This window comes from Myxocyprinus asiaticus, chromosome 47, assembly GCF_019703515.2.
Source record: "Myxocyprinus asiaticus isolate MX2 ecotype Aquarium Trade chromosome 47, UBuf_Myxa_2, whole genome shotgun sequence".
Lineage (NCBI taxonomy): Eukaryota > Metazoa > Chordata > Actinopteri > Cypriniformes > Catostomidae > Myxocyprinus > Myxocyprinus asiaticus.
Window position 1 is genome coordinate 29,406,874 of NC_059390.1, and position 13,728 is coordinate 29,420,601.

General features: G+C 42.2%; 1 protein-coding gene across 11 annotated transcripts in view; it reads right to left on the reverse strand.

Moving 5' to 3' along the window:
• Window positions 1-13,728, reverse strand: part of LOC127436993 (ubiquitin carboxyl-terminal hydrolase 15-like) — an 89,718-nt gene that overhangs the window by 73,865 nt on the left and 2,125 nt on the right. Inside the window, exon 1 of one of the 11 annotated variants that reach the window (XM_051691564.1) lies at window positions 8,905-9,112. The exons of the other annotated variants lie outside the window; for them this stretch is intronic. The gene's annotated coding sequence lies outside the window, so the exon portion shown is untranslated. Of the gene's footprint in view, window positions 1-8,904; window positions 9,113-13,728 lie in introns of those variants that run through there. 11 annotated transcript variants of the gene reach the window in all.

A 13,728-nucleotide genomic window follows, 5' to 3' on the forward strand; every position in this document is an offset into this window, starting at 1 on the left:
CAACTGCAAATTGAGTGTAAAGCAGATAATGTGCTTGCAGTTTTGCAGACTTGGTCTGAAGATTAGGCACACGAGTTAATGGTTTGACTGAGTGTACCTCAAGTACCACTTTTAATGTGTAAGTGATTGTAAAAACGGTAAGAAAAACTTTATTGTTAACTAGTCTACTGGATACTGTAACAGCACATTTAACAGTTATTACAGTGAAAGTCTTAGTAGAAATGAAGCCAGTTTTTTTTTGCAATTTTTTTAAATCTTGTATCTGGACTTTAAAGGATTCAGATCTCTTTTTTGTTCACTTTAGTTGTAAGATATCAGTTCACTTCTCATTCACAGTTATTTTTTGGAACCCAGTCAACTTAAATACTGTTGAAGTTTGAAAATGATAATAATAATAAAATATTATTATTATTATTGAATTTTATAAATTTATAAGTAATATATTTCAGTTATGAACTTTATCTATAAAACTCTTATTTTGACGATCCTAACTCTCCAGGAAGTCCTGTAAGTGTCTGTATGTGGGCTAGTTCACAACATTTTAATTCACTTCTTATTCAAAATCTGGTAAAATGCTTCTCCGGTGCTGTTGTCAATGCATGTTATAAGTGAACCAAACTACTGAGCATCTACATCTGAGATATTGTTTGTGTGGTGTGCTAAAATAGCAGTGAGCGCATCACCAGCCTGTACGTGCTTATGTATGTGTGTCAACAGAGCCGTGCCATTCACTCAAATGCACTGTGCAAGCATACTATATATCTACTGTCATATTAATGTTACATATTTTAAATAGAATTATTAATACAAATATTATTCTAAAAAGAGTATATCTGGAGCAGATACAAAGTTTATTTCACCTCAGGCTGCGTGTGCTTCTTTCCTCTCACTCACTGCGCACGCAGCAATATGTCCTCTCACTAGACAAGAAAAATCTCCATGAAATAAATCACTTCGGTGGTGGTGCGGGAATCGGATTTCCAAACGTTTGAAAGTCCCTATGGATGTTTTCACATTTGAGTCTTCTTTAAATCTGTGTGTGCTTGTACATTATTTTTCTGCTGTGCAGGCTTTTTCAAGCGCAGGATAGCCGCCTCAAGTGAGTCAAGTTCCGTCTTTCAACGGACCATGTCGACGTGTTAATTTTGCTCATCAAAAAATGTATGCTTTAGAGTAAGTAGCCTTGAAAATTACTGTTTATTTTCAACGAGGTGCCGACTGCTTAATGGGTTAAACTGTCTTTTATTCTGTGTGCTCATCATGTTTAGAATACATTAGGTTTATTGTAGGCTACATCACAGAACGTAACTGTTATTTGTTAACGTTCTTTACCGAACAGCTGTCGTATTAGATCAATGGATAATGCACGACGGCATGTCGAATACTCGCAACTTTTCAGGACATTTTTTTCTCTCTCGTAGATTTGGCTTAGTCTACCTGTTAATTATTTTCAACAATGTCCTGACTGTTTTAATATGTTAAGTAACTTTTACGTGATGAATTCCGTTTAGAACAGGCCGGGTTGCTCTATTGGTCCTGCACTATTCATTCGATTGTTTTCAATAAATATGCCTGTTAAATATTCGCTAACATTGATTCAGCGAATGCGTGTCATGTTCTATATTTAATGTACAATGATGATAATGCAAAGCAGGCACGGCACAGATAAACGGAGGCGATACCAGTGTTTCAACACAGGTAACCACTTTTGCTTCATTCCTTTGATGGCTCACAGGGGTCGACATTAACGCTTGTCCGGGACAAGTGGATTTTTGAAGGGACAAGTGAAAGAATTTTTTTTTTTTTTTTTAAATAACCAGCTATATTTGTGATAGGCTAGGCCCGTGTCACTTATTAGAAAGTTCATATTATTATTCTGCTGTTGAAAGTAATCAAGAGCATGTAATTTTATAATTCGCTATTGATCTAGTAACAGCTGTGCCCTGTTCGATTGACAGGTGGTGTATGTGTGTGTGTTGAACATGTGCATGTGTTCCGAAAATGCTCATGCTAATGCACACCTGAACGGTCAATACATTCCGCCAAAATGCCCGTCTTGGTGAGGTATTCATGTAAATGCAGAGAATGATGTCTAAAGTGAACGTAAACAGCAGAGAAAAAAGTGGATTTGTATTAAAACACTGGACTTGTAAGTATAAATGTAAGCTAATAGACCTGCTGCTGTCTAGTGAGTCATTATAATAATCAAACAACCATAACAAGAAAATGAGAAAACACTCACTGCTCTTGACTGAATAACTTTAGTAGCTTTAAAAAGTATTAATGTATTATAATCATACAGTGATTACCAGTAGTAGTTTTATGTTGCATTTCATTCTGAATGTTTAATTGAATACTTGATACTGCTGTTAAAAACTTTTAAAGCTGTTAAAAAAAGCACTGAATTTTCTTAATTTGTATTTTTTATTCTATAATTTTTAATCTATTTCTATTCATTGCTGTTTTTTTATTGTTATTTTATTACTGACTGTTTACTAGTCTTGAATAAATACTTAAGAACTTGAAACCATTCTTCCATAATTAACATATTAGTTAGTGTTATTATTTGTTGTGGTATTGAAGCTGGTATTGAGAATTGTCAAATTTCACTACTGACTATTGAAATTTTGGTATTATGATAATGTACAGCCGTTATTGTACATGGTAGATCTTGCTGAAAGTTGGATGTATCCGCCCCTTCAAGGCCGGCCTGCTGCCGTTGCAGGGATCCGGAACACTTCTGGGATCAGTGTCCTGTGATGGAGCTGGGAACTGTAGTCCGGATCCCCAACGCACCACAGGCTGCCCCAGATTGGGCTGGAGGGTACAGGATACTGGTAAGAGTCAAGGGGAGTACACACCAAGCATTGGTCGACACGTGTTGTAACCAGACCACTATCCACAAATGCTTGGTTCAACACGAGGCTTTGGGCACAACTAAAAGGTGAGGGTGAAATATGTACATGGGGATATTCACAACTACCCTGAGGTGACCCTCATTATTAAATTTCGGGGAACAAAGCATAGAGTGGAGGCCGCGGTTAGTTCCCACCTCACCCATCTGCTGATTCTGTGGACTAATTGAGTTCAGAAATGTATTAAAGGGAATATGCGCAGATGGGTCCTTCACAAAAGTGACGAGATGTGAAATGTGCAATGCTCTGGCAGGGGAGGCTGCAGCGCCTCCCATCCTCTGAGGATTTCCTGAAGGGTATTTCCCTTTGGAGCAGTCACGAGACGAAACCCTCAAGCATGCCTTCAACCAAGTGAAAGTGATTGTTGGTCAACAACTCCAGCCGAATGTCACACTTTCATATTCCTATTTCGCAATTATAAACAAGCGGTTGTATAGAGTGACGCAGGATGCTCAAACTAAGGAAGATACAACCCAGCTCTTAATACAGCGGAGCCGCTGGGAAATGGTGTTCCAGGCGGCTCATTATAATCCCATGGTGGGGCATCTAGGGGAAAGAAAAACACTGAACAGACTAATAGCCCATTTTTATTGTCCGGGCATTGGCGTCGATGTTCGCAGGTGGTGTGCGGCTTGCCATGAATGTCAGCTGGTGAACCCACCGGCCACTGCAAAAGTGCCATTGCGCCCCCTTCTGCTAATCGAGGTCCCCTTCGAGAGAATTGGCATGGACCTCGTCGCTTTGTATTAGTCCTAGTGGAATATGCAACGCGATATCCGGAAGCAGTGCCTCTACGCAGCATCTCAGCACGTAGTGTTGTGTAGGCACTCTTCAAAATAATCTCCCGGGTGGGGATTCCGAAAGAAATCCTCACCGATCAGGGCACAACATTTATGTCACGGACACTACGCGAGCTATACTACTTATTGGGCATTAAGTCAATTCGCACCAGCATTTACCATCCACAAACAGATGGCCTGGTGGAGTGATTTAATAAAACCCTTAAAAATATGATTCGTAAGTTTGTGCACGAGGATGCTAGAAATTGGACAAATGGCTCGATCCCCTGTAATTCGCATTACGAGAGTTCCCGCAAGCCTCCACTGGGTTTTCTCCATTCAAGCTGCTGTATGGGCGGCGCACATAATTCTTGGAGCAAGATAATTTGCTCCAAGCTCAAGAACGACAGAGCCGACTGTATAACAGGGGAACTCGGCTATGGGAATTTGCACCGGGAGATAAGGTACTCGTATTACTCCCCACATCGAGCTCCAAATTACTCGCTAAGTGGCAAGGACCCTTTGAGGTCACACGATGAGTGGGGGAACTTGATTATGAGGAAAAGCGAACTGATAGAGGGGGCGCGCGTCAAATTTATCACCTCAATCTCCTGAAATTCTGGAGGGAGGCGGCCCCTGTCACGTTAGCTATGGTAGTTCCGGGGAGGGCGGAGCTCGGGCCAGAGGTAAACAAAACACACAATCATGTCACCCCGGTGACCACTTGCGGAGATCACCTCTCACCGTACCAACTCGCAGAGGTTGCCAAACTACAACAAGAATTCGCAGACATGTTTTCACCTCTACCGGGGTCGCACGGACCTCATCCAGCACCACATCGTGACCGAGCCGGGGGTGGTGGTATGTACCCATCACTACCGACTGCTATAAAAAAAATAGTCTGGGAAGATTTGGATGCAATGCTCGATATAGGAGTAATAGAGGAATCCCACAGCGACTGGTCCAGCCTGGTTGTTCTGGTGCCTAAGAGCGACGGGTCTGTACGGTTCTGTGTGGATTATAGAAAAGTCAACGTGGTGTCTAAATTTGACGCATACCCAATGCCTCATGTTGATGAGTTGCTCGATCGGTTGGGCACCGTTTGGTTTTATTCGACATTGGATTTGACAAAGGGCTACTGGCAAATCCCCTTGACACCAATTTCCCGTGAAAAAAAATGGCTTTCTCCACACCGTTCGGATTACACCAATTTGTGACACTTCCGTTCGGTTTGTTTGGGGCTCCGGCCATGTTTCAATGCCTCATGGACCGAATCCTCAGACCGCATTCTGGCATATGCAGCATTTGAGGGTGCTTCTGAGGTCTCTGCGACGGGTGGGGCTCACAGCAAACCCTAAGAAGTGTGCGATTGGGTGGGCAGAGGTACGGTATCTGGGGTTCCATTTGGGCCACGGGCAGGTGCGTCCCCAAATTGATAAGACGGCGGCGAATGCGACTTTCCCGAGACCCAAGACCAAAAAGGGGGTGAGACAGTTCCTGAGGCTGGCTGGCTATTATAGGAGATTTGTGCCTAACTATTCGGATGTCACCAGCCCGCTGACTGATCTCACTAAAAAGGGAGCTCCAGACCCGGTCCGGTGGACGGAGCAGTGCCAACAGGCATTAAGGTTAAGGCCGCACTTTGCGGGGGGCCGCTTTTACATGCACCTAATTTCTCTCTCCCTTTTGTATTGCAGACGGACGTTTCAGACAGGGGGCTGGGGGCCGTGCTCTCGCAGGTGGTGGAGGGGGAGGAGCGCCCGGTGCTGTACATCAGCCGCAAGCTCTCCTTGAGGGAAACAAAGTACAGCACCGTGGAAAAGGAGTGTCTGGCCATCAAGTGGGCGGTCCTCACTCTCCATTACTACCTGCTGGGGCGGGCCATCACCCTCTGCTCAGATCACCCCCACTCCAATGGCTCCACCGCATGAAGGATACCAATGCGTGGATCACCCGATGGTATCTGGCTCTCCAGCCCTTTAAACTCAAGGTGGTCCACAGACCGGGGCGCAGATGGCTGTCGCCGACTTCCTTTCCGGAAATGGGGGAGTGGTAGACAGGCCGGATGGCTCCCCGGCCTGAGTTGGGTGGTGGGGATATGTGGCAGCAGGGTCGTGGTCGAGCATCCATCCGGGAAGAGAGAAAGCATAAGGGCGCTGACACCTGAGCTAAATTATGTCTAACACCTGTCTCTAATTCCAGTGAGCATGGAGAGAGCGTCATATAAGCGGCCACGCCACCAGCAGACGGAGAGAGAGTCAGGGGCAAGAAACCTTATTGTGGAGCTGATGAGCTATTGTTGTGAAACTTATAAATTATTGTGAAGCAGCTGTAAAGCACTGGAGTATATTAATTAAAGCCTTACTTGTGAGGAAACTGCTCTCCTGTGTCCTCCTGCTGTGAAGGTCTTTTACAGTACACTATTAGGTTGGGCATCGGTCATAATTTTAGAAAAATGCACAACATAAACTTTGACATGTTACTTGAGCATGTAACTTAAATGTCCTTTTTTTCTCCAGACAAGTTACTTTTTTACTCAGACTGTAAAACACACTCTAACACAGTGAAAGACTAATTTACTTGTCTGGATGACAAACACATGACAATGCTTAATGTCAAGCCCTAGCTCAAATGTATGCTCTAGTCGATTTTGTGTTTTGACCATTTGTGAACCGCGTTAAACTCCCGTCTCTTTTATGCTTTTGTGAGTGTGACTTTATTGCCATGTCATCACCATTCATATCTATACAACCAATGTGTTTCTGATTAAATTACTACTAGAGCACAAAATTGTTTACAAGAGCACAAAGTTCTTCATATGTCTAGCCTCTTAATTTTGCTCTCAAAGTGCACCAGACTGATGCATTTAACCTTCAATTGTAAAACATTTTCTTACGGGGGAGCATGCCCCCAGACCACCCTAGAGGGTCTGAGGTCCACCCACGACAGTCTCACAAAATCCTGTGGGAAACACTGGATACCGGTCCAGGTATCGGATCGGTGCATCCCTGATATTAACTACTGTATCTACCAACAGAAAACCCCATATCATTTAACCACTTATTTTATATACTACAGTGTTGTCAAAGAAGTAGGGATGAGCAAAAATACATTTCAAAATGGACTAGTAGGTGGACTGCCTGAACAACTGGTCAATTAATTGGTCCAAATGAAGCTCTGTATGTTTAGGCTGGTTTCCAGTTGACCTGACCCCAATCAGACACATTTCTTATGAAAATGTATACAAAGACACATTATTGCATTCAAAAACTTGATGCAGTGGTCTTGAGATGCATTTTTAAAACTTTAACTATTCAAACTTGACATGCCATTTTAAAAATGCAACACTCGTAAAAAAAAAAAAAAAAAAAACAGCGAGGGGCCTGGGTAGCTCAGTGGTAAAATACCACTGGCTACCACCCCTGGAGTTCGCTAGTTCGCTAGTTCGAATCCCAGGGTGTGCTGAGTGACTCAAGCCAGGTCTCCTAAGCAACCAAATTGGCCTGGTTGCTAGGGAGGGTAGAGTCACATGGGGTAACCTCCTCGTGGTCGCTATAATGTGGTTTGTTCTCGGTGGGGCGCGTGGTGAGTTGAGCACGGACGCCGCGGTGGATGGCGTGAAGCCTCCACATGCGCTATGTCTCCGTGGCGACACGCTCAACAAGCCACATGATAAGATGCGTGGGTTGATAGTCTCAGACGCGGAGGCAACTGGGATTCATCCTCCACCACCCGGATTGAGGCGAATCACTACATGACCACAAGGACTTAAAAAGCACACTGGGAATTAGGCATTCCAAATTGGGTGAAAACAACAGCATGAGACACAACACAACACCCAAAGACGTCCGTCTGAATGTGCATAGCTGTAGCTGCAGTGCTGTAAAGACAAAACTTTTCCAGTTTTACTAGGCAAATGGTCTAACAGCTAAAATACAACACACTAATTTAAACTCTTTAATCAAAACTAAACAAAAAGATATATGAAAAATTCATGATCAACTAGTCACTACACACAGATGCATATATTGAAAATACAACAGAAAACAGTACACATACCTTTGACATACTATTTTCAGTGTATTATGAAATTGTACACACTCTAATCTAGCATGCTTAAGTAGGTCCTATTTATCAGACCGCTCCCACTTTGTATGTGTAAATAAGGAATTGTCAAATCAATCAAAAGTATGGAGTGCCACAGGGATCAGTATTAGGGCCTCTGCTTTTCTCCTTATACATGCTTCCCCTGGGAGATATTATTAGGAATCGTAGAATAAGTTTCCACTGTTATGCTGATGATACCCAACTTTATAACCAGACGAAATAAAGTGTATAAATTAAATCAAAGATTGGATGGCCAGAAATTTCCTACTCAATTCCGATAAAACAGAGGTACTAATTATTGGACCAAAAACCTCTAAAAATAAGATGGATGTACTGTTATGTCGTCTTCTACAGCAACGAACTTGGGTGTTATATTTGATACCAATTTGTCCTTTGAAAAACAAATTTCCAGTGTTTGAAGAACTGCATTCTTCCACCTCAGAAATATTGCTAAATTACTAAATTGCTAAAATATTGCTAAATTACTAAATTAAGTCATGCGTTCATGACCTCAAGACTAGATTATTGTAATGCATTACTAGGGGGATGTCCAGCAAGTTCAATAAATAAACTTCCATTGATTCAAAATGCAGCTGCCAGAGTGCTGACTAGAACCAAGAAATATCATCATATTAGCCCCATGTTATCATTGTTACATTGGCTACTTGTTAAATTTCGTATTAATTTCTAAATTCTGTTAACTACAAACAAAGCTTTGAATAGTCTAGCTCTACAGTACTTAAGTGACCTTCTGACACGCTATATTCCATCACGTTCATTATGATCACACAATTCTGGCTTGTTAATAATTCCTAGAATATCAAAATCCAAAAGAATTAGATCCTTTTCCTATTTGGCTCCTAAACTATGAAATAGTCTCCCTAACATTGTTCGGGACGCAGACACACTCACTAAGTTTAAGTCTAGATTAAAGACTCATCTAGAGTCTTTAGCCAGGCATACACCTAATTTATACATCAACTCACAATTAGGATGCTTTAGATTAGTCTGCCAGAACCAGAAACATCTATAATGATCTATAGCACTGTATAAATTGAATGGCATCTATGCTAATATTATTCTATTTGTTTCCATGTCTCAACCTTGGGATTCATATCCTGAGGTTACCAGAGCCGGCCAGATCCAGCTCCGTTCCTGCTTGGTGTCAGACTCCACTGCTATGTGTCTCTGAGTAATGACGACTAAATGCAGCTGGTGCTATCCAGATATCATTTCAGCCTTTTACAATGGACTTCAAAGGATGAACTGATGCCAACTCCAACTGTAAGACATCAGATACTTCATATGCCACTGCCTGAACCTTGGATTTAGGATGGACCCCACCGAATTTCACTGAAATGGAATACATAGACTATAATTTAATTGCCAAAAAAAGCCTTCATCAGCCAACTAACAAAGGACAATGCATCTATGTGAACTTCTGCAGTTAATCCAGGATGGACTTCAAAAACATTAGTCATTAATCTTACAGTTCATACAAAATCTTTTTTTAAACACTGACCCTTAACACTTACTTAGTTTACCAATTTTAAACCATGACCTGCACTGCACACAAATAAGTAATATTGGCATTATTTTCACGCTGATTAGCCAGAGGGGAAATGACTCTAGGGCTGCCCCCTGATAGTCGACCAAAGGTTAGTCGATGAGAAGAGTCTTGGTCGACCAAGTTTTGATTGGTCGGTTGGTCGCAGAAAAAACTCCACATAAAAATGACGAACACCGGTATTACCACTGTTTGAATGCTAGGTGGTACTATGGGGTAATTTTCATTAAGCAGGGTTAGGGTTAAGCCTACACAATAAAGCAAGACACCTTGATTTCAAACTTCGAACTTTGTTTTTTATTTATTTTAACTAAAAATTCAAATGAAACTGGAAAAAAAATAAGTGCAATTAAAATGTGTTTTGTTCAACTTTTTGAAAGATGGTTTTACAACAGTTGTCAACATCTCTCTGGCAAAGAACCTACTTCATCTGTGCATTCTCTACTGGTCGGGTATTTCGTTAACCGGGAAAATACTACATGTGTGTGAATAAATTCGTTTTGTGAATATATCGTGAAGGAGGGAACAAAACAGATTTGTGTGTGTGTGTGTGTGTGTGTGTGTATATATATATATATATATATATATATATTATCATCATGATGGCGCCACGGATGGCTGCCTCAGTGTGGAGTTCCTCAGTTCTTTTGTTGTTTTTGTTTGTTTGTCCTGTGTTTAGTAATCTTTTTCCAGTCAGTTTTAACAGAGAAAAGAAAACTGCTGAACATTCAACAGCATGTACCAGACAATCTTTTCCTGGTTTTTGAATATTCAGACGTTTTGCTAGACATTTTAGCTGGAGGTGCAGCTTTGTTGTTCAGGAGATGCAGGCGAGGGAGACGAGCCGGTGCGCTGGTCAAACTCCGTCGGCACGGATTTTGAACAGCGCTGCCAAGTATTCACTTAGCGAATCTCCGCTCTCTTCCTAACAAAACGGACAAACTACATCTCCTCAACCGCACAAACAAGGACTTTTCAACCTCTGCTGCCTTGTGCGTCACAGAAACCTGGCTGAGTGAAGCCATTCCGGACAGCGTGTTACATCTGCCGGACTTCCAACTGTTCAGAGCGGATCGCATCACGGAGTTAACGGGGAAAACAAGAGGCGGTGGAACATGCTTTTATATCAATGAAAGTTGGTGTACAGATGTAACAACGTTAAAGAGGATGTGCTGTCCTAATTTGGAAGCGCTCTTTATTAACTGTAAGCCTTTCTACTCGCCGCAGGAGTTTTCCTCGTTTATTCTGGTGAGTGTGTATATCGCGCCAAATGTGTGTTTGAACACAGCACTGCAACAGTTGGCTGATCAGATCACAGACATGGAACAACAATACCCGGATTATTATTACCTCAGTTATTATTATTCTTGGGGATTTTAACAAAGCAAATCTCACACGTGAACTGCCCAAATACAAACAGCTCATCACATGCCCCACCAGAGACAGAAACATACTGGATCACTGTTACACAACAATAAAGGATGCATATCGCTCTGTCCCTAGAGCAGCTTTGGGACTCTCTGATCACTGTCTGGTTCATCTTCTTCCAACCTACAGGCAGAAATTAAAATCAACCAAGCCAGTAGTAAGGACTGTAAAGAGATGGACCAATGAAGCAGAGCGGGAACTACAAGCCTGCTTCGACTGTACGGATTGGAGTGTTTTTGAGGCTGCAGCCACAGACCTGGACGAGCTCACAGATACTGTTACATCATATATCAGTTTCTGTGAGGATATGTGCATTCCTACTTGGACTTATTTAAAGTTAAACAACGACAAACCGTGGTTTACAGCAGAGCTCAGGCAGCTTCATCAGGCCAAAGAGGATGCTTACAGGGGTGGGGATAAAGTCTTGTTCAATCAGGCTAGGAACACACTGAACAGGGAAATCAGAGTGGCTAAAAGAAGATACTCTGAGAAGCTGAAAAACAAGTTTTCAGCTAATGACCCTGCATCAGTGTGGAGTGGCATGAAACAACTCATAAATTACAGGATTCCTACCCCCAACACTGTAGGGAACCAACAACTGGCTGACGACCTGAATGTGTTCTACTGCAGATTTGAAAGGCCCAATCTCACACCCCACACCCACTCTGACCTTTACTTCACACAAACACCAACACCTCCTGCAACCCTCCTCCCTACTGCTACTCAACCTGCACTTAAGATCTGTGAAGATGATGTGAGCCACGTCTTTCAGAAACAAAAGACGAGGAAGGCTTCAGGCCCAGATGGCATCTCACCAGCGTGTCTTCGATCCTGTGCTAACCAGCTAGCCCCCATCTTCACACAGATCTTCAATAGATCACTGGAGCAGTGTGAAGTTCCATGCTGCTTCAAACGCTCAATCATTATTCCTGTCCCAAAGAAACCAAAAATCACAGGATTAATGACAACAGACCTGTCGCCCTGACGTCCGTGGTCATGAAATCATTTGAGAGACTGAATAACATCACTGGACCCTTTCTAGATCCCCTTCAATTTGCTTAACGAGCAAACAGGTCTGTGGATGATGCAGTCAACATAGGATTGCATCATATCCTGCAACATCTGGACAGACCAGGGACATATGCAAGGATCCTTTTTGTGGACTTCAGTTCAGATTTCAACACCATTATCCCAGCTATACTCCAGAATAAATTACACCAACTCTATGTTCCCACGTCTATCTGTCAGTGGATTACCAGCTTTCTGATGGAGAGGCAGCAGCTTGTGAGACAGGGGAAACTCACTTCTAGCACCTGTACAATCAGCACTGGTGCCCCCCAGGGATGTGTGCTCTCCCCACTACTCTTCTCCCTCTACACCAATGACTGCATCGCCAAGGACCCCTCTGTCAAGTTCCTGAAGTTTGCAGATGAGACGACTGTCATCGGCCTCATCCGAGATGACGATGAGTCTGGATACAGAAGGGAGGTTGAACAGCTGGCTGTCTGATGCAGTCAAAACAACCTTGAGCTGAACAGGCTCAAAACGGTGGAGATCATTGTGGACTTTAGGAGAAACACCCCAACACTGACCCCCCTCACCATTCTAAACAGCACTGTGGCAGCAGTGGAGTCATTCAGGTTCCTGGGCACTATCATCTCACAGGACCTGAAGTGGGAGACCCACATTGACTCCATTGTGAAAAAGGCCCAGCAGAGGTTGTACTTCCTTCGACAGCTGAGGAAATTTAACCTGCCACAGGTGCTGCTGATACAGTTTTACTCAACAGTCATTGAGTCTGTCCTCTGCACTTCAATAACTGTCTGGTTTGGTTCAGCTATGAAATCAGACATCAGAAGAATAAAAAGGCCAGTTCGGACTGCCGAGAGGATTATTGGTTGCCCCCTGCCCCCCCCCTTCAAGAACTAGACACTTCTAGAGTGAGGAAAAAGGCTGGAAAAATCACTCTGGACCCCACTCACCCTGCCCACTAACTTTTTGAACTGTTGCCTTCTGGCCGACGCTTCAGAGCTCTGAGCACCAGAACCGTCAGGCACAGGAACAGTTTTTTTCCCTCAGGCTATTCATCTCATGAACAGTTAAACTGCCCCATTGAGCAATTACTATGTGCAATACACAATTTATTCTTTTTTATATTTATCCAACACATCCAACCTCTTCTGCCATTTCATTTCTCTGAATACAAAAAAACATTTGCACTGTACATAACAGATTGTATTAGATTTGCACTACCCATGTGTATGTGTGTATGTATGTATGTGTGTCTGTACGTATGTGTATAATTAGATTAATTTTTTATTTTTTATTATTATCTATGTCTTGCTGCTGTTTTTGTATTGTTTTTGTATTGTTGTACACTGGAAGCTCCTGTCACTAAGACAAATTCCTTGTATGTGTAAGCATACTTGGCAATAAAGCTGATTCTGATATATATATATATATATATATATATATATATATATATATTGCAATATCCAATTACATCTGCAACCCCTGGGCTGAGGGATCGGTGAATATTCTTGTCTTAGTGATTTTGCATTGAAAATTTAATTTATTTAAAAAACGAAAAACTTAAATCAAATACATTTCTAAATTCAAATTGCACTCCAAACGAAAAACAATTAAAATAATGAAGTGATAAAATTATATATATATGTTTTAATCACAGATGTATAGGCTGCAGAGTTGCATTCACAATGAACTGCTTTGTAGAAATAAAGTGAACTGAACTCAAAGCACCTCCTGAGCTGCGATGTCTGAGGTCATTTGCAGCACTCATAGATGATACTGTTCTTACAAAACAAAAAAAAATAAAAAAATAAATCAGAAGACAGAAACAAAGAAAGAGAACCTCTTACATGCGTGTTCCACGAGACTGCACGCCTCCATATCAGGGTGTCATACATGTGCA